We start from the raw sequence: 24,218 nt of genomic DNA, 5'->3' as shown, positions 1-24,218 counted from the left end.
ATATACTTGTATAGATACAAATTAACTGGTGATGCCCCCAGTATCTGTATGGTTAGCTGCAAAGCAGCCATGTGTTCGAATTTCAAAAATATAATAATGCTGTTAAAAAGTCACAAAACTTAAAGCTCGCGTATCACGGTAGGCAGCGTCATCCACTTTGTCTCTCATATCTAAAGGCTCTGCTATCAGACTCTGTAGTGCGAACTCATTTAGTTGCATATCACAATGCTTTCAGCTTTTATATGATTGAGCCTGGAGTTTCATAATTACAGATAATTATATCTCGAGGTGAGGTGATTAATAACTTAGAGAACAAGTTCATACTCCACCTCATGTTAAGTGGTTACTGGAGCCTATAATTCCCACCATGAATGCTGTCATCTAGATGGACTTTATGCCAGTAATTTTTTTAAGAAACCTGTTTGCGATGCCTGCAGCTTAAAATACTATTTTGGTTAAATAGTTGCTCAGCGGTGATGCTTCATGGTAAGAATAGGCAGGATGATGGTATCCATGCCGCCTAGTATAATGTTGTTCCTTCCTTTTTACGTAAGTTAAGAAAAATTGTTAAGCAAGGCATTTTCGGATTGTCTGATACGAGTATACTGGACGTCAAGGTGGGTGGCGCATTTATGCTGTAGATGTCTATGGGCTCCAGTAACCACTTAACACCAGGTGGGCTGTGAGCTCGTCCACCCATCTAAGCAATAAAAAATAAAAAAACGTCTGAGCTCTTAAGCCACAACGACTTCATCTTCATGATATGAGGATTCCAGGTATTATTTGTCAAGATTTATTTTTTCTGCAAGTTTCGATATTCCTTTAAGCTTCTGATTCTCAATAACTTTTAGTTAAACTAAAAACTGAAAATACGTTGGGTTATTCAAGAAAAGAGCATATTCTTATCTGAAGGGTAGGCAACGCACTGGCGTAAACGCTGGTGACCGTGGGCGGCGGTGAATCACTTACCATCAGGTGACCCGTCTTGCTCGTTTGTCTCTTAGTTGTTATAAAAAAAAAAAAAAAAAACGTTGCAAAATCGTTACTGTACATTTCAGAAGTAACAATTTTACACCATCAAGTGCGAATACAAAAAATAATACAGTGTAATAAGTCGCGTAAACCGGCGCCAAAAGTGGTATAATATATGAATATAAGCAAAAACGCTTTGAGAGGCCGCACGTTTGATGTTCGAGCGAAACCGCGTACGGAAAAAATTCCCTCGACATCTAACTTTGCCTACGCAACTTCGGAATTATATGTGAAGCATTCGGTTCAAACGGTTTCATTAAAATTTTATATTAGAGAAGCAGGCGCGGAATAAGGTAGCGCTGTGGTACTGTCGAACGCGAGCTGAGACTTACGATTGGTTTTTGTGATTGAAAATGCTACTCAATAAAATCCAATTTATTAATAATAATTGTGAACGTTAGCAGCTTGTAAGCGATTAGATAAAAACTGGGCACAGTTTCAATACAAAGTGCACAACCATATCGCAGCCTACATAACCACTCACCATCAGGTGGGCCGTATGCTCGTCTGCCTACAAGGGCAATAAAAAAAAACATTGAAGCTAAATTACTCTTTGTATCTGATTTAAATAAGGACATCTTAAATCGCCTGGGGGTTAAATACTAATGGAAAAAGTACTCGCCTCTCAGACAGCTTTAATGTTTTTATAATATAATGATTCGTTAATGATATATAATGTGCATTTAAGCTCCCTGTTGCAGAGTTCGTTCAAACACGAGGCGTGTGCAAGTAAATAAGAAATATTATTGTGTCACTTGAACCTGTGACATTTTATTATATAAATTTAATTTACCGGGAACGGATTACGGCTTTGTGTCACTTTAATTAATATTACCATTCATCAAAACATTACTAATGAAAAAACACTTAAAATCCAATTTCAGTTTAGTTCTTTACAATTGATGTTTTTTACAGAGCACAAATAAACACCAACTCGCTACAAACACTAGTATAAAAATAACTTGGTAACGGTAAATTAAGTTAAAGCACATTTATCTAACTCGTGAAGCCTTCAGATTTACGATTCGGGCATAAATTGCTGTTAATGCGTCATCAAAGGGCCGATAAAGAGAGATAACTAATAAAAAGACCTAGCACTTAAGGGTGAGAAGGCTCTATTGAAGCTCACTGACTGAGAATGGTTTTCTTTTCTGATGTGATTTTTTTTGTGGACCGAATTGCAGCGGGGTATGTGAAGGGGGGACGAGGGGAGGGGGACGGCCGGGCTCAGGCTTGCGCACCCGGCAGTAGCCACTCGGCTTTCAAGCTGAGCCGACCTTTACGTCACAGTTTTTCCGACCCGGTCACACGTTGGGCGCCATCAGTTAATCACGAAATAACGGTTGTTTCAATCGTACGATGAATGTAAATGATAAACTGTGAACCGAGTGACGTGAAAGAAGCAGATATATTTTTTTAAATTGTGCCGTGTTTTTTTTAAATTGAAAGCAAGTCGATTAAAAAACAAATAAGTGATCACGAAACTAGTGTTGAAAAAACATAAAATAAATTGTGTAGTGGTTTTTATTGTGGTTCCAAGCTAACATTGAAAGCAGTTAATAAACTTCATGTAAGTAATATGTATATAAGCATACTATCCACATCCTAACTTAATCAGATGATTGATAGGTCATAATTTAAAATTCGTGTACGTACGCGATTTAGTAGTTATTTATGTGCGGATGTGATCAAGTAAGTTAGATAAATTACAACATTATTTTATACTTATTCTTATTAAAATTAACTATGTCCTTTAAGCTTTACAGTAGGTTTAAATAATTTTACTTACTTTTTACGCTTAAATATCGTTCATTGTATTTGATTGAAAAAGAAAAAGTAAGGAAAGTATGGAAAGGGAAAACTTGTGAACAAATTAGACAGCGAAGTAGAGTCGAGTGTCTCTTGAGAGGAAAGCATTATTTGGTTTCCAAGTTAACAAACTTTTTTTTTTATATTCCCGATGGAATCAATTAGTTAAGGATTACTTTGTGAACAAAGAGATTCGTATTTCTTGGGTTCGTTAGCGTCGGTTTCAGGGAGTGATTTATAGAGAACAGTCAAAATTTTCCTGTATAATCATTTTACAATTTACTTTTAACTAAAAAAAAAACGCGTTGTTCAAATTTTGCATTACATAAGTATGTACATGAATTCTTAAAGTTTTAATTAATTTTATTGCCTTTGATCGATGCTAACGGAGGTCATTATGGCACGGCGTACGTGGATGAGCGCTTAACCCATCTCGTACTAAGTGGTCACTGAAGTCTATACATGTTGCGTGAAAGACACCGCTAACCCTTATCTTGTGTCTACTTAAGAGATGGATAAAATGATTTTTCTATTATTTTTGCACTATACCAGGGTATTTTTTTGTCTATACGATCTCAGGTCTTAGATGTGAGACGGCATTGACATTGTGAGGTCTATTCACTCTGGTGACCGTCTAAGCTCTACCATGCAAACTTACCTACCGTTGTAACACATAATAAACTTTTAAAATGGTGCTTTTACAATGCCAATGGAGAACTGTTTATTAACACTTGAAAGTTCGTTGCAATTCAATTCATTAACAGTTAAAAGTTAATATGTCAATTATAAAGTTATTATTATATTTGCGGGTATTGAAGGCGAACACGATGACGCTCGTTTGTGTGAGATATTCAATTCGACGAAACTTAATTTTCAAATTGCAGTAATTATGTGCCGAGATTTTTTTTTATGAAGTAATTTCACTCAGACATTGCAGGTGATAAGTTATTTTAAGTTATCGTTCTTGTACTCAGCAGGTCTTATATCTCAATAGTCGGCTCGACTCAGTATAAGTTTTCAGTAAGTAAATTGTATGAGCCGCTGATTAATTAAAGTTTCCCACTCTATATATAGTGTTCTGTTTTGTCGATTTCAGAATGAAAACCTTCAGCTATTAAATTATTATTTATATTTTTAATCTATGTATTATTGGAACGAAGCTCCTGATGGAACGATGCGGAGGGGTACCCTAACCGGGAAAAAACGTCCGTAACGTAAGATTTTTATTAGTAATGCACACAGTGTACGACTTAACTTTGTAATAACGTACAAAAAATAACATATTTTTTTATCATTCATTGACCACAGTCTCAGAGCGTTCGTTTGCGCAATACACTAACTCTTATGCAAACAACCGTGAATGAAGTGTACCACAATAAGTTCGCACGTTACCGAGTGACCGTGGGTTGTTGCAAATCCTCCAGTTTTATTTTCTTTATACCTCGAATAGAACTTAAAATTAATATTTTTATAATAAGGAACTTCGTTCCTATCCGGTGTCCCACGACACCACACATCTTTTTGCAAATATTCATCTTTGTATTATTTATCCTTTGATATTATCATTGCTATTAGATAAAATGTTAAATTTTAGAGCCCAGGGCTTAACAAACGATATGGACCCACGATCCAATGCAATCGAATTCTCGAAAGAATCTGTAGTAAGATTTACATTATCGTGAGTTGGTTTAATTGAATTATTGAACCACAGTCGTCTAAAATCAGAATCATTTAATTAATTTTATAAGCTCTACATTAAAGTCGCCGCTTAATTAATTACTAAGTAGGATTTAAATCATTCGGATCTATGATTTGTTTTCTTATGTTGGCTTTATGGAGATCCTTAGGAGATCCTTACGCGTAAGTGGCAGCCATTGTAGTGTCTTTTAATAAATTTTTATAGGTATCATTTTACGATTTCCGGGATTTATCATCGTCTATTATCACAAAGGCTATAAAATAAAATGTTAGAAAATTTCGAAACTTTGATGAAAATAATACTCGACCTGCTGGTCACTGGCCGGGTGAACGAAGCGTGCCCTTTCTGTTAAGTAGCTATCGATGTCCATTGACATCATAACGTGAATGCTCTCCGGTCCACGCGTATATTCCCTTAGGCTACCAATGATGAGGTAGGATAAAATAAAAGTGAATGCTCTATATAACGACTCATCTTTCGAACCAAAACGTGTGACTATTTCGCGGCTGACAAGCAACACAACCAGCGCGGATGCCATCGATTATTTTCATTTTTTTACTTTCCTAACAGCGTATAACATAGATGTTATTCTTATGTAATTTTTTTGTAAGTAAACTTGTCTGACACTTCTTCTTCTCCTTCGTCGCTTTCTTCATTGCTGAAGGTCGTGTCCTTGAAACTTGACCGTTGCCTGTCTCGTGAGCTGTTTCCATCTCGTCCGGTCCTCAGCTTATCGAATGGCGGTTGCGACTGGCAACCCAGTTAGAGCGGTTACTTGATGTTTTGTCTGAAACTACTGTGGTGCAAATCTTTGTTTAGGAATTTAGAGATTAACATAAATATATACCTACATTACAAATATTTAACCAATACATTTTGAAATTTGAACTTTAACAAATGCTTTTATTAAAAGCCTTGTTTCATCTGCATTATGTTTTGATAGAATTGCCATTAATGTAATACTATTATGTGGTTGTAGTTTGTAATTTAATTTATTAAAACTATAGTGGTTATTTTAGGAAGGGAAATAGAGACCATGAATAATTAGGGGCAGTGGTCATTATTGGTTAATTACAAAATGTATACTATAATAACATTTTGGACACATAATCTGTTGTGATACTGATAATTGCAACTAGCGCATCTACCATCTTTTTTGTAATGTACTTTCTAATTATTGCCTGGATGAGTGGTGACGCGGTGTGTTGTGACTTTGAAGCCTGTACAGGTATGTGCTTCTTGGCTAATTATGTCACGCGTTGCTGATTCTATGCAATTGAGACTTCCTTCCTGTCTAAAGATGTATGGCACTATTACGTTTTAATGATTTTTGTTGATCTGCTGAGACTAGGATACCTCTATCTTTTTTATTGCTTAGGAGGTTGGACGAGCTCACGACCCACCTATTGTTAAGTGGTTACCGGAGCCCATAGACATCTACAACGCAAATGTCGCCACTTACCTTGAGATATGAGTTTTAAGATCTCAGTTTTTTACAGTACAACCGCTGCCCCACCCTTCAAACTGAAACGCATTGCTGCTTTACGGCAGAAGTAAACAGGGTGGTTTTTCCTACCTGTGCGGACTCACAAGACGTTCTACTACCAATAAAAACAAAATAATTTGAAAAGTGCTGAATATGTTATTCTTTCGCGATGTTCACACAATGTTTTTCGTTGAATGTATCTACAAAGAGCTTACACAATACAATTACCCATAAGTTCAGTGGGCTGAGGAAAGCCAACCGTGCTCCGTCGGACGAGGATGAAGGCAAATAGGTATAACCGCTAACTTAAGCAAGACCCTTCTCAATGGGATCTCTAGGTACATTTGACGTTTTTGTAATTGAAGGATTGTATAAGATGAAGTGGATCCGCGAATTTCTGTGTTCTATAATACGACGGTTAAGATGTTAAGGCTTTCATGCTAATTAAAATATTCGGGAGTTGAATCAATTTATGGTTGATTCGAAATTAAACTCTAAAGCCTAACTACTAAGCGTGCTCTTTATTGCCACTTGTATGATGATGAGGTGGCATAGACATCTATAATGCCGCACAACTGTGATACTTTAAAAAAGGACGTGAATGCCAAAGACAAATGGTGGAAAAAAACTAGGGAGAGCCTTTTATTTTATTTTTATTGCTTAGATGGGTCGACGATCTCACAGCCCACCTGGTGTTAAGTGGTTACTGGAGCCCATAGACATCTACAACGTAAATGCCATTACGTTGTAGATGCCACCCATTTTGAGATATAAGTTCTAAGGTCTCAAGTATAGTTACAACGGCTGCCCCGCCCTTCAAACCGAAACGCATTACTGCTTCACGGCAGAAATAAGCAGGGAAGAAAAAAAAAAAAAAAAAGGGGTGGCGATACCTACCCGCGCGGACTCACAAGAGGTCCTACCACCAGTACAAAAGCCACCTATGAAAGGGGAAGTTAGATTCACAGACAGCACGAGATAATATGCGCTTATCAATAAAAGAGGTCTATGTCCAGCAGTGGGCAGATAAAGGCTGATGATGATGATGATGATGATAAGAGAGTAAATAAAAGCGCAAATAAACAGAAAAAGTAGATTCGAGAAACAGCACGGCCTAAGTTTATTTTAATTAAGCTTTCTAGTATAGTATCTTTAGTAGTATCTTTGATATTTAAATCAGGTTTCCTATTAATTTACCTTGTTTAAATTTACAGTCAGATCGAATATGCGCCTCGTAAGAACATAATGAAACGGCAAGTCTGCTTGTGTGCTGCTAATAGGGAACTTGATAACATTGATTCTAAAGTCTGCACTAGAGTACTGCTATTCTAGACCAATGTTCGTTTTGGGAAGTATTTAGTTGATAACCATTTCTGAAATGAATTGGACGGTACAGCATTGTGTAGTTTTCAGAAATATTTGGTATTATATTTACCTATTAAGTTTCCGTTTTACAATACTGGGCATTTGAAACCTGATTTATATCCGTCTGGCAATAAACTCAAATGAACTTTATTTATTACACCGACGAGCTGCCACAGATTAGTGTGGAGATCGGGATGGCTCTTGAAAATCTTAAAAACGGAAAAGCCCCGGGGGAAGATGGTGTTACTTCTGAGCTCTTGAAAGCAGGAGGTCTTCCTGTTATTAGGGAGCTCGAGAAGTTCTTTAACACTGTCCTCTTTACCGGTAGAACTCCAAAGGCGTGAAGCAGGAGCATAGTTGTCCTTTTAAGGACAGGAGATAAAGGAGATAAAACACTTTTAAAGAATTATCACCCCATCTCACTCCTGAGCCACGTCTACAAATTGTTTTCAAGAGTCATAACGAATCGTCTTACTCAGAGACTTGACCACTTCCAGCTTCCGAAGCAGGCAGGATTTCGAAGAGGATTTGGTACCGCGGACCACATTCACACAGTTCGGTAGATTATACAGAAGACTGAAGAGTATAATCTGCCACTATGTCTGGCGTTTGTGGACTACGAGAAAGCCTTTGACTCGATCAAGACCTGGGCTGTTCTGGAATCTTTGCAGCGGTGTCAAGCTGACTGACATCGATGCACTAAGATGCCTATGCGATGTCTCTACAATGATTATGACCGTCCAAGAATAGAAAGACCAAACGAGACCAATCCAGTTGCGGAGAGGTGTAAGACAGGGGGATATTATATCCCCGAAATTGTTTACAAACGCACTGGAGGACGTCTCCAAGACTCTGGACTAGAACGGACGTGGCATTAACGTAAACGGCGAATACATTTCACATCTTCGCTTTGTCGATGATATCGTCATCATGGCGGGATCGCTGCAGGACCTATAAAAAATGCTGCACAGCCTTAATACTGCATCCCAACGTGTTGACCTCGGAATGGACTTGGATAAAACCAAGGTAATGTTTAACGGAAACGTCATTCCGAGACCAATCGATGTTGATGGTACACCTCTCAGAGTTGTTCTAGAGTATGTCTACCTGGGACAGACCCTACAACTAGGTAGAAACAACTTTGAGAAGGAAGTGACCAGAAGGATTCAGTTGGGCTGGGCAGCGTTCGGGAAGCTTCGTCAGGTCTTTTCGTCGCCCATACCACAATGTCTGAAGACAAAGGTCTATAATCAGTGCGTCCTACCCGTACTTACCTACGGAGCCGAAACGTGGACACTGACTGTGCGACTAGTTCACCAACTAAAAGTTACTCAGCGAGCTATGGAGCGAGCCATGCTTGGTTTGTCATTGCGAGACCGAATACGCAATGAAGTCATTCGAGCAAAAACCAAGGCGATCGATATAGCTCGCAGAGTTAGTAAGCTGAAGTGACAGTGGGCTGGTCACATATGTCCAGAACTGATAACCGTTGGAGTAGATTGTGTTCTGGAGTGGAAACTGCGAACCGCCAAATGTAGTTGTAGGACGCCCTCCTGCTAGATGGAGCGACGACCTGCGCAAGGCAGCTGGCAGTAACTGGGTGCATAGAACCGGAAGATTGGGTTCAGTGGCGAGCTTTGGGAGAGGCCTATGTCCAGCAGTGGACTGCCGCAGGCTGATGATGATGATGATGAACTTTATTTAAAAAATGTGGAATTCTATATTCAAAGTCAGTCATTTTTTAATTAATTAGTTCTTTGATTTCACTGTATTTTTATCCTCTTTACCAACATGGATATGATAAAAATACGAGTAATTATGGAAGACATGTTTCGTCGTGGCAGCACAAAGCCGCACATACGGCTCGCAACATTAATGACGTGTGCGGCGGAGTGACCACTACAAACGAATGCACGACTCGTTATTGGTCTGAACGTTTCTAACATGGAAATTTTGATTTGATAAATGTCGCCCGAAAACTAAAGTCGACAACGACGAATTAAAGCCGATAGTGGAAGCTGACGACACTCGATCAACCGCTGAGCTATCAGCAGCTTTCAAAGTTAGCATAAAACAATATTGATCCATTTGCATCAAGTTGGCAACGTGACAATTTTGATTAAGTGGGTGCTGTACGAATTGAGCGATAGCCAGCGCGACGAACGCATTAAGGCATTCCTTGTGTTGCTAAACTGAAATGATTTTGAACCGATGAAATGATATTGCATAGCTTTTATCGCGGGCCTTGAGCGCGGCGACCGAATCATGAAATTCCGTAACGAAAAAAACCTTACACTCCTCACTCCGCCTACCATGTAGCTCGCGTTCAACACATTCACACGTTGCGCTTGTGTAGTGTTTGTGAATAAGCGCGTGGCGTGACGTCAGACCGCATGCGCATCATGAAAAGTCTGCCCATCTCTCGCGCGGTCTAGGTTATAAGTGTGAAGGGGACAGTTAAGGTTTTGCTTTTATGAATGTTTAATATAGCGTGATCTTGTTTTATTATTGTTTTAATATTAAATTATCATTGTCTAATTATAATTGCATAAGTTGATAAAAAATGCTATGCAATAGCTTTACCGCGGCAGTTCCGAGTGCCACACGTTTTTTTTTTTTAATAATCTTAGGTGGACATCATCCTGGTTAGACTCTGATTCACCACCTAGGGATTACTCCAAATGAAATATAGAGCTAAACTATTGTGACGGCATTTATAAACAATACAGACACATACACACACACAACTTGTAACAATACTACTGACCAGATGAAGACGTGAATTCGACGTCGCACATATTTAGGAGTCACTAATAATTATAAAGAATAATATTTTATAATTAATTACATACATAGTCTGTAAGTACGGTAATGAATTCCTAAAAAAAAAAAAACAACACCAGCAATATCCATATGTTTGAAGTTGTTCCGAAGCTTAAGATTCCCTCTCGATCCGCCGCGGAACGATTTATGAGACCACTCGAGAACTGACCGCGTTATGAAATATGGCTCCCGTGTGCACTATGATTTATTTCGACGTCTTTTATGAAAAATTTCCTGTTCGTATTTAAAAGGCATAAACTGTTGTAATTTATGGTAATCATGGTGCACGGTTCACGCCTTCTAACTATTCTGATAATTAACGTTTTTGTAATTCAGTTATTATTTAACTTTTTACTGGTGGTAGGACCTTTTGTGAGTCCGCGCGGGTAGGTACCACCTCCCTGCCTATTTCTGCTGTGAAGCAGTAATGCGTTTCGGTTTGTAGGGTGGGGCAGCCGTTGTAACTATACTGAGATCTTAGAACTTATATCTCAAGGTGGGTGGCGCATTTACGTTGTAGATGTCCATAGGCTCCAGTAACCACTTAACACCAGGTGGGCTGTGAGCTCGTACACCCATCTAAGCAATAAAAAAAACAAATGTAACATACTTTTTTAATTAAATACTAAATACATATTTTTATTTACCGAATGTCCATAATAATGTCATTGTCTAATTTCTGTCATTTCATATTATCCTTCAGATCCTCAGAGCAGATCCGATTGTGATACCTGGTGCTACTGTTACTTGATCTGTCTAGCTATTAGAGGACTATATATGAAGCCCGGCATACCTACTTTGCCAACTTTCTTTATTTTCCATAGATTTAGAAACTTAGTCTCTCTTTGGATACAGGGAATTGCTTTTGACTTTAAATTAATAGAGTTCTAACTAACGGTGTAGCTTCACCACTCTCTCGTTGTGAGTTCTTATCCATTTAGTCAAGTGATCGCGATCACTGTGTGTTAAACTTTCAATAAGTTTTTAATCCAATATTATCTTGAAGAGCGTCGTGAACGATAGAAATATTAATGTGATTCCGTGCTAATTGAATTTACGCGTTTCTTTTTATTAATGATCTTAATGTTTTTTTGCATTCATATTATATCTGAGAATTAAAATTTAGATAAGAATTCGATAGAAGGGAAACAAAACTTGAGAGAGGCGTATGTTCAGCAGTGGACGACAGTTGGCTGATGATGATGAAACAAAACTAAGATTAAAGCATTTGGTTTTATTTACGACAGTTTTATTGACAGTATATAGACAGACTAGCCACGGTCCGCTTTATGATAAATACACAATTCAGCATCTAGTTCAGATAACGACTAAATTAGCCAAAAAGTGTTGAATCCAAAATTTCATCTAAACTTATATTACCATATAAGTTAAAAGCTCCGTTCTGACTGTCTAATATTTATTTTCGGGTTTTGTAAACTAATGCTAAAGAGTGTATATTTAGGATTATCTGGCACCAGGCAGATCCAAAGAATGAGAACGTAGGATGGTCGTCATTGCAACTTCTAACAACAGAAACATATACTTCAGCGGCTTTGGCGGTGAGAGGCGGTACTCAGTGGACTCGGATCTCATGCGGCGATAGCTAAACAGCAAGTCACCAGCTCATCAGCCTGTCTTCACCAACAATATAAGGAAACTAACATTCCTTTTGATCAAGAATCGCAACAGCTATGCTCTGAGGAATTATTTGAGATGATACCATCATCTCGTTTTTACCATCGCACCGCCCGCCACCGGAGTAGAGTTCATCCATACTATCTGGAGCCACTGCGTTTATCCACAGTGCCTTTCCAGAGATATTTTTGGCCACTAACCGTCCAGCTTGGGAATGAGCTCCCCTCCACAGTGTTTCCCGAGCGCTATGACATATCCTTCTTCAAACGAGGCTTGTGGAGAGTACTTAACGGTAGACCGTGGGTTGACTCTGCCCTTGGCATTTCTGAAGTCCATGGGTGACGGTAGCCACTCACCATTAGGTGGTCCGTATGATCGGCTGCGCCCAAGGGCAATAGAAAAAAGAAACAGAAAAAGCTAAAGTTATCTAATTCCTCTCATAGTATGAAACAGTGCAGATATAACGACTGCATCAAAATAAACGTGACTCGGGGTAGAAAATGAAGGAGAACGTAACGAGCTAAATTATCAATTTACAACAAACGTTCGCAGACTGTCCTCAATAAGGACTATCTGGCTTCACGCTGTCGATATTCTATCAGTGAAGGTCTTGTTATTTATGACTCCCCGGACTTTATGAGTTACGATCCGATCGGACACTGGGGGGTCTCGAGGCGAAACTCAAAAATCTAGAGAATGGGGTCGAGAATTTGGTGCCATTGAAATAATCGGTTGACTAAAAACAGGTAATTACAGAACAAAATTATTTTTCGTCTTAAGCTAAGAGGGATTTTAATATCGTTTAAAAAATACTTTCGCCAAAAACACTACCTACTTATACAAAGCACATTGATGGGATATTTAAATATTAAGATATTGAAAAATAAGGCATATTGTCTGCCCAGATAGGTGTGTACTTTTATGTATAATTGTCCTGCCTATTTCTGTGGCGAACTAGTAAAGGTCCGTAGTGATGTTAAAATTGTTGTATCTATTGATTCCGGTAATCACTTAACACTGAGTGGAATGTAAATTTTTGGTTCTCAGTCCGTTGACAAAGTTTTACATTATTAACGACACGGGCAACAGTTGGGTTTAAGCTCTTATGCGATTTGGGCTTAAATCGTCGCATGAAATCGAACTATCGCTTGCTGTTGTTTCATCAGCCCCTGGGCTATGGAATTTGCTTCCTCAAGTGCAAATCGAAAAGAGATCTTGGCTTCAGGTAGTATAACAGTGAGTTCCTGTGAACGGTACGAAAGAAATATAATAAGATAAATATAATAAGAGCCTCAAGTCCATTGCTCATAGCTGTAAGTTTTAATCAGTCCCAATAAGGGTTAACAACGTTATTCAAGGTCTACAGTTTGGAGAGCCAGTGCCCGATATAAACTGGTTTAACTGAGTTTAATCCCCTACATACATACTCGTAGTTCACTTAATTAATGTTTGAATAGTTGTTTGAATTGATTACCGGGTCTTTAACGACTGGATTTGAATCACTTATGTATTTGTGAATTTTAGTTCGCAATGCAATAGTTGTTTTCGCTTGTGATTGTATTAACGTTTCGTAATACGATTCAGAAAAATAACATAATTAATGTCTTAAAATGTAATACCTGTTTTCAATAGCAATTAACCTGAGTGCAATGGGTTTTAAAATGAGTACTTATTTTTAAAGAAGCGAACAGAAAAAAATATTTTTTGTAATAGAGATACCTTACCACCATATTTATAATATATAAATTTTTAATGGATACACAGAATTAAGTTTTAAATTCATAAAATGATCGATAGATGATTTCAAGGAATCTGAAAGGTGATCGTACTTGTCCAGCTTTAAATCTGCTTGCCATAAAGTGGATAAAGAAATGTTGCGGTTATGGTGCTGAGTTCCTTGGTGTCAGTTCAGCAGTAAAGACTCCTGCTAAAGTCTAATGAAAATTCATAGCGACTAATCATCATCAGCCTCCGGTAGTCCACAGCAGGACATAGGCCTCCCCCAAAGCTCGCCACTGAACCCGATCTACGCATCCAGTTACTACCAGCTGACTTGCGCAGGTCGTCGCTCCATCTAACAGGAGGGCGTCCTACACTACGTTTGCCGATTCGCGGTCTCCACTCTAGAACACGTCTACCTCAACGGTTATCGGTTCTGCGACATATGTGACCAGCCCGCTGCCACTTCAGCTTACTAACTCTGCGAGCTATATCGATCACTAACATCGTCATAGCGACTAACCAAAGCCAATAAGTAGTACATGATTTTGTCGGAAAAATCAGGCAATTTGTACCATCAATACCCGAGAGCATAATGCGGTCATCCATCGAATGTTCACCAGTTTCAAATCTAATTACGCAGTTTCAAATCTATTTATCTTGAACGAACCGTCAGCGGAAAAGTGATTTTCCCTTGTGCTTTTTTCGCTTCACGCTTGTTTTCTCGGTATTTCGGTTTTCACGAAATTTCATTTCCATTATGAAAATTTAACGAGTTAAGTACTTGAATTGCTTGTTTTTAAGGGGCTCTTTTAATTTTTGAATTTTGAAGTGGGCCCGTTGTTTGTACATCTTACTTTTTGAATAAGATTCACGGCTCAGTTAATTAGGCTTAAATTGATTTGTATATTTGCAATGAACTTACAATTAAAACATTATTACAACAGTTATTATCGACCTACGTCACTAATTTAGTCTGGCAGATCAGTGCTACTGCCTTGAACGTAAATCCTATTATTAGTTTTATGATTTGAATTCAGGGTCAATTTGAATTCTTTATTAGCTGTCTCAGTGGGTATGGTCGGATCGAGACTGGCCTACTATGTTCTCAATCTTCGATGTCATTATTCATTCCGAATGAAGCGTTTGCATAGTTTTTCAATGTTTAATGCAGTTTGATAAGAACTTATTTATATTGTTAATGCCATGGACGCTGCTTGGGAATAACTAGCCAGTTTATCTACCGCTTCCTGCTCTGGGCGTGGAAAGTCTCCCCAAAAGTGAGCTGCTGACGCGGTAGGCCCATTCTCGGCGGTCTGTCGTCAAGTCTTACCTTTCATCTGGTGCGGGTGCTAACCGGGTACAGATGCTTCGGGAAATACCTGCACCGGATAGGAGTTAAGCCAACGACGAGGTCCCACCATTGCGGACACGACCTGGACATGATGAAGCATACGCACGTGGTCTGCCCCGGTTGGAATGTGCAGCGCCATGTCCTGGTCGCAAAGATAGGATCGGACTTGTCGCTGCATGGCGCCTGGCGTCGATCCTGTCCCGTCGTCTAAATGGCCCCAGCTGGTCTCCGACCCGGTAGGGGTCATTGTTTTTGTTGAGGTTCAACTCCCACATACGGTATGTGGGCCAAGCCTAGAAAATTACGCTTAGTGCAATCACTCTTCTGTAATAATAATTTTTGTCATAGTTAAATTTCAGTTTATGATAAAATATGTAATAAAGCTATCTTTGTGTGGTGGTAGGTCGTCTTCTGAGTCCGCACGGGTAGGTTCCACCACCATGGACGGCGCGGGTGAGAAACCGTCGCTCAGCCCCCGTAGGCTGTCTGGTGCCGGGTGTGGGGGCGCCCGGTACTCGACTGTCGGTTCGGTAGTGAAGCAGTGCAAGGTGGCTCCTGTGAGCTGCTCACGGTGTGTCTCCCCAGACGACGTCCTTCGGGATGAAATTCCGTCGTATCATCAGGACGGGTAACGGCGAAGTCGGACTTTCGTGGCGCACTGCGGTACCGTAGGTTTCGTGTAGCCGATGTGATAGAGCTCGAGTGGGGTTACCGCTCGACTGCCGATAGTCGGTTCTACGGGGCGAGTGCCTCGCGCACATTTTCAAGGCGTAGTCTCCTAGTTCTCCCCTTCTTCTAAGCAATAAATAAACAAAAATGTAAAAAAGAACTGGAATTGCATATCTCATAGCTCAAATACTCCTAATCATCCTCCATTTCTTTTTGGTTGATTCATTCATAAGACGTCTAAGGGAACGTAATCCATAGATTTCAATCTTTTGTAATATAGATTAAAGCCGTTTCTGTCGTTTGAAATTTGAAATGGAACGTGGTGAAATGAAATTGAATTAAGTTAGGTGTAACGATGGCAATTTACTGCTAAGTAGTATAATATCTTTTTGGAAAGAAATACTGTTTTTTTTTTTATTGCTTAGATGGGTGGACGAGCTCACAGCCCACCTGGTGTTAAGTAGTTACTGGAGCCCATAGACTTCCACAACGTAAATGTGCCACCCACCTTGAGATATAAGTTCTAAGGTCTCAAGTATAGCCACAACGGCTGCCCCACCCCTCAAACCGAAACGCATCACTGCTTCACGGCAGAAATAGGCAGGGTGGTGGTACCCACCCGCGCGAACTCACAGGAGGTCCTAACACCAGTAATCCACATTCACCGATTTTGATAAATTTTCCTACACACTGTGGCGGGTAGCCATCATACAACGCGAGATAATTGACAGATGCCTGAATCTCGCTTACGACATTTTCAAGATAAGCTTGCATATATACAAGTTCCGAACAACAACATTCGGACCGTCGATCTACCGAGCAATATCACCGCTCGGTGGAAGATCTTCCCTTTGTCGTATATATCCCTACACACACTTGCGCAGATTTACAAATTACAAACATTTAATAATCCATAAGTTGAAACCCGACGAAGTGTGAATTAACAAAATGAAACAAATCACATAACTTGACACGTCGCGTTCCCGCCAAAAAGTCCGGGAACCTTCCGATGTTTGTTGTAACGAGTTAATTACGGGTTTTTGATGAGTGAATTTGCGGTTTCGATTGAAAACTTGTTAAAATTTAATCCGTAATTTTTAAGAAATCAATTCTTAAGATGAAGTTGAAATTTTTCCAAAAAACTAGTCACTTTTATTAGTAAAATCAACGCATATCATAAAATATCAACGCATATCATATAGTAAAATCACCGCAAATAATTACTCAGTCTTCGTTTACGTCTAACGATACGGAAATGTAAATATTTTTTTTTACCGAAAATAAAATATTCGTTTGCATAATATTCGAATGTAGCATCACTATGATTGACGATCACTTTTTCGTCGGTAACTACAAAAACTACGAAACGTTATTATTCAGCGAAAAAAATCTGTTTTTTTTTTCGATTTTTTCACACCACAACAAAGCCATTTTCTCGACATAACTAAAACCGCATAAAATCAGTCTCCCAAACAACACTAGAGCAGTAGTTTGACGTCGTTTGTGACATACGCCGAGCACAACAGCGTCCCATTCCTGGTTATGTTTACAGTAAATGTGTTACACGCGGTTGGGCACATAAGACGAGACAGCAAGACTGCGAACTGGGTCAACTATTCAATTGAGTAAATTTTGTATAATAATACGAATTATCTAGTTAGTCATGTTTGTAATTATTTACAAAAAAGATGTGTGGTGTCGTGGGACACCAGATAATATAAAAATATTAATTTTAAGTTCTATTCGAAGTATAAAAAAATAAAACTGGAGGTTTCGCAAGAACTCACGGTCATTCGGTAACGTGCGAACTTATTGTGGTACACTTCATTCACGGTTGTTTGCATAAGAATTAGTGTATTGCGCAAACGAATGCTCTGAGATCTTGGTCAATGAATGATAAAAAAATATGTTATTTTTTGTACGTTATTACAAAGTTAAGTCGTACACTGTGTGCATTACTAATAAAAATCTTACGTTACGGCCGTTTTTTCCATGTTAGGATATCCCTTCGTATTGTCCCATAAGGAACTTCGTTCCAAAAAAAAAACGATTATCACTGGAAAACAATGATTGAATGTCAAGTGACGAAGACTTAAGATATCGCTCTGAACTCATATTTTACGAAGAATGTGTTGATAAAATCACAGTTTATAAATTAGTTGCTACAGTAAAAATCAAAATTAGCGATGAAGTGACACAGAAACCTGAAGACGTAACGTTCTGTTGCTAAAGTCGACTGCAGTAAACAATTCCCTTCGTCCCATTGTACCCAAATTAAATATAACAATTAACTAAAACAACCCCACAAGGCATTTTCTCTCAAAGTATTCAAATGATACAATAAATAACACAAATCGTTGGAACAGAACACTGAGTTCTGTTTACACGAAAACCTCCGCACGTAACCTCTCCGTATTAGTAATTAACCCTTATAATTATAGTCATAAGTGTCGCAATGAAATATTATTATGAAAGCCAACATCTTCAAGGCGAGATCTGTGCGAACATAATCTACATAAGCACCCTAAATTAAGCAATAATACACCTTAACAGCTCGCCATAAAGATGCTTTCGCTGTGTAACCCATTGTAAGTTGCTTTAATAAGACCCAAATTTGACCACAAACTACAATAAACTGTAGAGAATAAGAAATAGAGATTGTTTTGGTCTGAGAATTAGCCTGATCAATTTTAAACCAAGTAGGTATGTTTGTTGTTTAAAATTTTAATAAGTTGTAATGTTACATTTAAGTTTTCCAAACTAGAATTCCAGTGTTTGAATAGATCGCCATTGACGCTCTAGTGATTAATCGTCCTGGATTCCTCGCATTTTAAATTAAGGGATCTGTTGTGATATTTGTGAAAGACATTTGATATTCGGGTCTGCTTGATTTGGTCCTATATATTTTCAGCACATTTAACATACAATATTTTTACCTTCGTCACTTGAATGTAGAATGTATATTACATCAATCAAATAACTGTAATAGGTTTGGCGAACTCTATCGCTTCGGCCGCATTGCAATGATCCTGGTTGAAGCATCCACTAAAATTCACATCTCATACCATCATCATTACCTGTGGCTTCACGCGTAAGTGAAAATAATTTAAAAACTTTCTTGTTCGCTGTCCGTGATGGTTCGTTTCACTAATACAAAGCCCCTACAAGTTAGCAACAATAACCTTCAACTACAATACGAACAGAAAGAAAGTGGCGGAAACCGTTCGAGACATCAAGATGAGTTCAGTAAGTAGTAGAGGTCCGCGACCACTCCTGTTGTCACCCGGAATAAATCTGCCCCGAGGGGCGGAAACTTGTAAGAGTTAGAATTACTCGCGTCCATTATTCGCTGACCAGCCCTCAAGAGTTCTGTTACAACTTTTCCCTTTTGACATCTTTCCCTTGTTAATTCCAAGTGTTTTTTGATAATCCGCTGGACTCCGAATATTTATGGACACTTGTTTGTTTATATTAGTTATTTATTTGAGTTTTTGGTTGGTGCGATTATTTTTAGTACCTAGGTATTTTTTGAATGAACTATGGACACATTAACGCAAAAAAAATGTACGAATTTAATTTCAGAATAACTTTATTCAACAATAAATATCTTGACAAACTTTTGTTACTCTTAATTCTTCAGACATTATTATGAAATATTTAAGCTCGATTTTTAAATTAATTAATACAGTTTTGTGGCTTTATCCCGTTCTAAGCTTCAAAAAAAAAACCGCAAAAGTTTAGAATTTCTGATTTTTATATAATATATAATTTCTTGGTGCCAGAGAAGTATATTTTAGGTTTAATTTCACACTACGTTATGACTTTGGTTAATAGCTCAGCACATACGATTGCATTCAGTAGTAATGAAATTACATTTGACTGCCATCAAAGGCATTCAAGCAGGTCAGTGTGTGGCCTATTTGATTTTAAAGCGGTTGTTCATAGACACGGTTAATGCTAATGCTTAGCCAAGCGCTACCTACCAATTTACCTAACTCACAAGGTTCAATAAGCTCACAACAGTAAGTCTGATACAGTGAGACGTGTTTGTATGATCCCGTTATTGTTAATTACATGGTCTCGTTTGTGAAGACTACGAATTGACAAGTTTCCTACCTGCCAACTCAAAGGATCATATTGCACCAAGTGCCTACTGTCTAAGCTGCACCTAAACTACAGTAGTACTGATAAAAGCACATGTCAGCTATCAGTGTCGCGATCTTTGAATGACACGAGGCACCCGGGGACCATTATGCTGTAAAATGGTGCAATGCGCTCACATTGTGCACGAGAGGCTCCATGTCGAAGCACATTGTGACGTCATTCAATAGCTCGCACGTTGCCGCTGAGCTTTTTATTCCTGCATTGAGGAACATTTGTAGTTTTATAGTCGATATAGTTCGCATGCTCATAGAATAGAATAGTAATGAAAAGATGTGTGGTGTCGTGGGACACCGGATAGGAACGAAGTTCCTTATTATAAAAATATTAATTTTAAGTTCTATTCAAGGTATAAAGAAAATAAAACTGGAGGATTCGCAATAACCCACGGTCATTCGGTAACGTGCGAGCTTATTGTGGTACACTTCATTCACGGTTGTTTGCATAAGAGTTAGTGTATTGCGCAAACGAACGCTCTGAGATCGTGGTCAATGAATGATAAAAAAATATGTTATATTTTGTACGTTATTACAAAGTTAAGTCGTACACTGTGTGCATTATAATAAAAATATTACATTACGGACGTTTTTCCCGGTTAGGGTACCTCTCCGCATCGTCCCATAAGGAACTTCGTTCCAATAATAGTAATAGTAATAATAATAATAATAATAGTATTAGAGTCGTATGGAAGGAGAAAACATGTTGCGCCGGCCCCATGTACCTGGGAGAAGGGCAGGAGAATGATGATAGTTTTCGTGTTTATTTTAATGCTACGTACGGCTGTGATGATGAAGTGGTCTTTCTGTAATATAATATACGTAAGAAGTAAGTAATAGACGTAAGAAGAATGGTTGTGCCGATAATGGTTGTCAAAAATATGGACTACTGTAAAGTAAGCAATATCTTATACCTTTAAACGAACAATTATTGTATAAATAATTTGAATCTCGGAAACGGCTCCAATTATTTTCATAAAATTTAGTATACAGGGGATTTCGGAGGCGATAAATCGATCTAGCTACGATTTATTTTCATAAAATGTTGTTTAATTGTGTTTTCAATAATCCTCTTTCAGACATCTATTGGCGAATAATAATACTATTTTTAAAGACACAATAACACTAAAGGTATTGCAGCAGATGGCATTGTTAAGACACCCGAAAAACACAATTTATCAAAAAAAAAAAAACCGCTCATCGTCTAGTTAAATTATTAAGCTTAGTTATTAATTACTCGCTGTTTTAAGTAAGATAATATTTTGTGAACCCCCAATGTAGTGAAAATACATAACGATAGATTCTTATGGTAGGTAATACTGTGAGATCCACACGTATGGGTGCCATCCTGTCGCGAACCAGTCATGCGTTCTGATTCGAAGAGAACATAGATCTTGACGTCTCGAAATTCGTACCACTTAGCCACGTCATGAATCATAAGTTTATCAGCCCATTCGATGCTATAGAAATACATAATAATATTTGAAGCAATTAACGTCCTATGCGGAAACCAGTTTTCACAAACGACCTATTTAATTGACGAATTGCCAAAAACACAGCCAAACCGCTGCCTACCGCTAAATATCAGACATAAATTTATATACACACATCGAAAATCACAATCCTCTTTTACTTATGTAGAGCTCGGGTAAAGGATAATTCAATTTTCCTCATTTCCTCAACTATAAGGAGCTGGTCGAGTCACCGCTGATACGGCTAAGGCGCTACCCGTAAACTGTGTCGAAGCGTATGTCAATCGCCTTCGTAATCCGATGTCCGGCTATGTATCGCGGACGTGGGAAACATAGTTGGATGCGATATAAAAATGTTAGACCACGTTCATCATTCTCCTGCCCTTCTCCCAGTCACCTGGAGTCGGTGCAATATGTTTTCTCCTTAAATGCGTCTCTATCATATACCATTACTTCGCTTACTCCCTTTTTTTATTGCTTAGATGGGTGGACCCCACCTGGTGTTAAGTGGTTACTGGAACCCATAGACAGCTACAACGTAAATGCACCACCCACCTTGAGATATAAGTTCTAAGGTCACAGTATAGTTACAACGGCTACCCCACCCTTCAAACCGAAACGCATTACTGCTTCACGGCAGAAATAGGTAGGGTGGTGGTACCTACCAGCGCGGATTCACAAGAGGTCCTGTAATTACGCAAATCTCTTACGCATATCGGCTTTCTCGCAATCCACCCATTTCTTCTTAGGTCTACCTCTTCCTCTATATCCTTCCACATTCATAGTTAACACCTCCTACCAACCTCATTTTCATTTCGTTTCATCACGTGGCCATACCATTCCAAACGCACACTTCTCAGCTTCTCTGTCACAGGTGCCACTTTCAGACTTCCTCTAACATATGAAAGAAAACGGTTGTCTGTAAAGTCGGCTTACTGACGATAGTTGAACGTGACAACGTCATAAAAAAATACTGATGGAATGGTTTCATTTTTCAATTATCGCAATTATCGTTGCTATAAACAATTGACACCACATTCACTTTTCACTGAACTTCATACTTGACAAAAACATGTAAATGTATTATTGTATAGCAGCGGTCCACGTGGATACATCGCTCACTCAAGTAGGAGAGATGTCGAACGCTGCCGAACGCGGAGGCCGATTGTGCCTCTTTTGCGCTCGTTGCGCGCTCTCGCTTGCACTTTAAGCCTTAATTGGAATGCCTTAGAACGAGGTAACGCCGCATGAGTCATGCTTTTTCATGCGTGCAGCCGGCTTCATCGAATTATAAGACGTTGTCACGTCAAAAATGTTAGACCACGTTATTCAGAGTATTTTAAAAATTACGTCAGCGTGACTAACTGTATGCTGCTTTGAGACGTGAAGTCACAATTTGTTCGGGCTATCCGCTGTCCCATCTTACTTTAAATTGAATTAATTGAGCTCGTCATTCCTCCACCCCGCCGTCTCGTGTGGGATCACAATACACTCTACAAGCAATTACGCCCACAACATGCACAGAACCTTAGCTTGGGCTCGTTGATTTCAAAATGGTTAACATTTACATGTTAATGCCTTTTAATTTTTCATAGCAAAGACAGATTGTTATTTATTCATGTTTTCACTATCATGTAGAAATTTTTAATCTTATTTTAAAGTTAAGTCTGAATTCGGGTAATTTATTACTCACAGATTGATGGAACATCTGTTTTTTTTTTAAATTGCTTAGGTAGGTGGACGTGCTCACCTGATTTTAAGTGGTTACCATAGCCCATAGACATCTACCTACCTTGAGATAATAGTTCTAAGCTCTCAGTTTTTACAGTATAACGGCTGTCCCACCCTTCAAACCGAAACACATTACTGCTTCACGGCAGAAATAGGCAGGGTGTTGGTACCTACCCGTGCGGACTCAGAAGACGTCCTACTACCAATATGTTCTAAGTGTAGGGAGTGACTTTGATTCTCCTGAACTACCAGTGTTTTCTGAGCTCTATGATATTTTATTCTTCAAACGAGGTTTGAAAAGTGTCATTAGTGGGAAATGGCTTAACTATCATCTTGGTACATATCATGTGCTCCGGCATGCTCAAAATGGTAATAAAAAATATTTATTAATAAAAGCCTTTGAAATTATTCTGTTAGATAAGAAACACGCACATAAGAAAAATTTAATATCCATAAAACATACATCTTTCAATTTGAGAGATCATAATACACGGAGTAATACAGTATGATGAGTATTTATTTGGTGAAGAAAACTCGAGATCTTAGCTGCATGACGCACATTCAGATAAAAATTGGATGTGGTAATATTGTTGTTTGTTTCTTGATAAATTTATGACTTTTTAAACAGTTTTCAATAATGTTGAACTCCGTCTTATACACACTTTATGTCTTAATTAATCAGTAGGTAAGCTCTCTTTAAGGTTCGAACCAACAATTGTTACAATTTATATTTGTTTATGCAAAATATTATGTTTTTCAATTATAAAGTGCCAAATCCAGGAGCAAAGTGTATTTGGCACGTCAAAGTCCCGAGTGTTTCGCGCAGTCCTGTTACTTTAATTTCCGTTCTTTCCTACTCAATTTTACGAAGCTCTTTGAAGTGTACGTATATGCAAAAGCTCGTCTCCGTCGTTATTAAGGCTGGCGCTTTTAAAGCTCACCTGAACTTTATCGGATGAAAGTTAAATTAGGAACAATGTCTGGAAATCAGATAAATCAGAACAAATAAGATCTATTGTCATTTAGAATTAATCTCCTTTTCGGAACGAAATTTATTGGGCTATCATTTACGTAAATTATTATGGTAATATTGTTTAATACAATACAATACAATACAATAGAGCTTAACAATTCCTTACGTTAATCTTATAATTTAGTAGCTTGTGTCTCATATATTATTATAAGCTCATGGGCGATCGGCTCTATTGATTCATAATGATATTGAGGTAAAATTTCATATGATTTCTATTAAAAAATGCTTAAAATA

At 38.4% G+C, this 24,218-nt stretch overlaps 1 protein-coding gene across 2 annotated transcripts in view; it reads left to right on the top strand.

Moving 5' to 3' along the window:
* Positions 1-2,268: 2,268 nt before the first annotated feature.
* LOC114240292 (immunoglobulin superfamily DCC subclass member 4) overlaps positions 2,269-24,218 on the top strand; it is a 193,777-nt gene continuing 171,827 nt past the window's right edge. The window contains exon 1 of one of the 2 annotated variants that reach the window (XM_089736157.1): positions 2,269-2,602. The gene's annotated coding sequence lies outside the window, so the exon portion shown is untranslated. The remainder of the gene's footprint in view (positions 2,603-24,218) is intronic. The other variant, XM_028170769.2, reaches the window with a different exon arrangement.

Source organism: Bombyx mandarina, chromosome 21 (assembly GCF_030267445.1).
Source record: "Bombyx mandarina strain Sakado chromosome 21, ASM3026744v2".
NCBI classification, from domain to species: domain Eukaryota; kingdom Metazoa; phylum Arthropoda; class Insecta; order Lepidoptera; family Bombycidae; genus Bombyx; species Bombyx mandarina.
The sequence above is the reverse complement of the archived record's forward strand: the minus strand, read 5'-3'. Positions and strand labels throughout refer to the sequence as shown.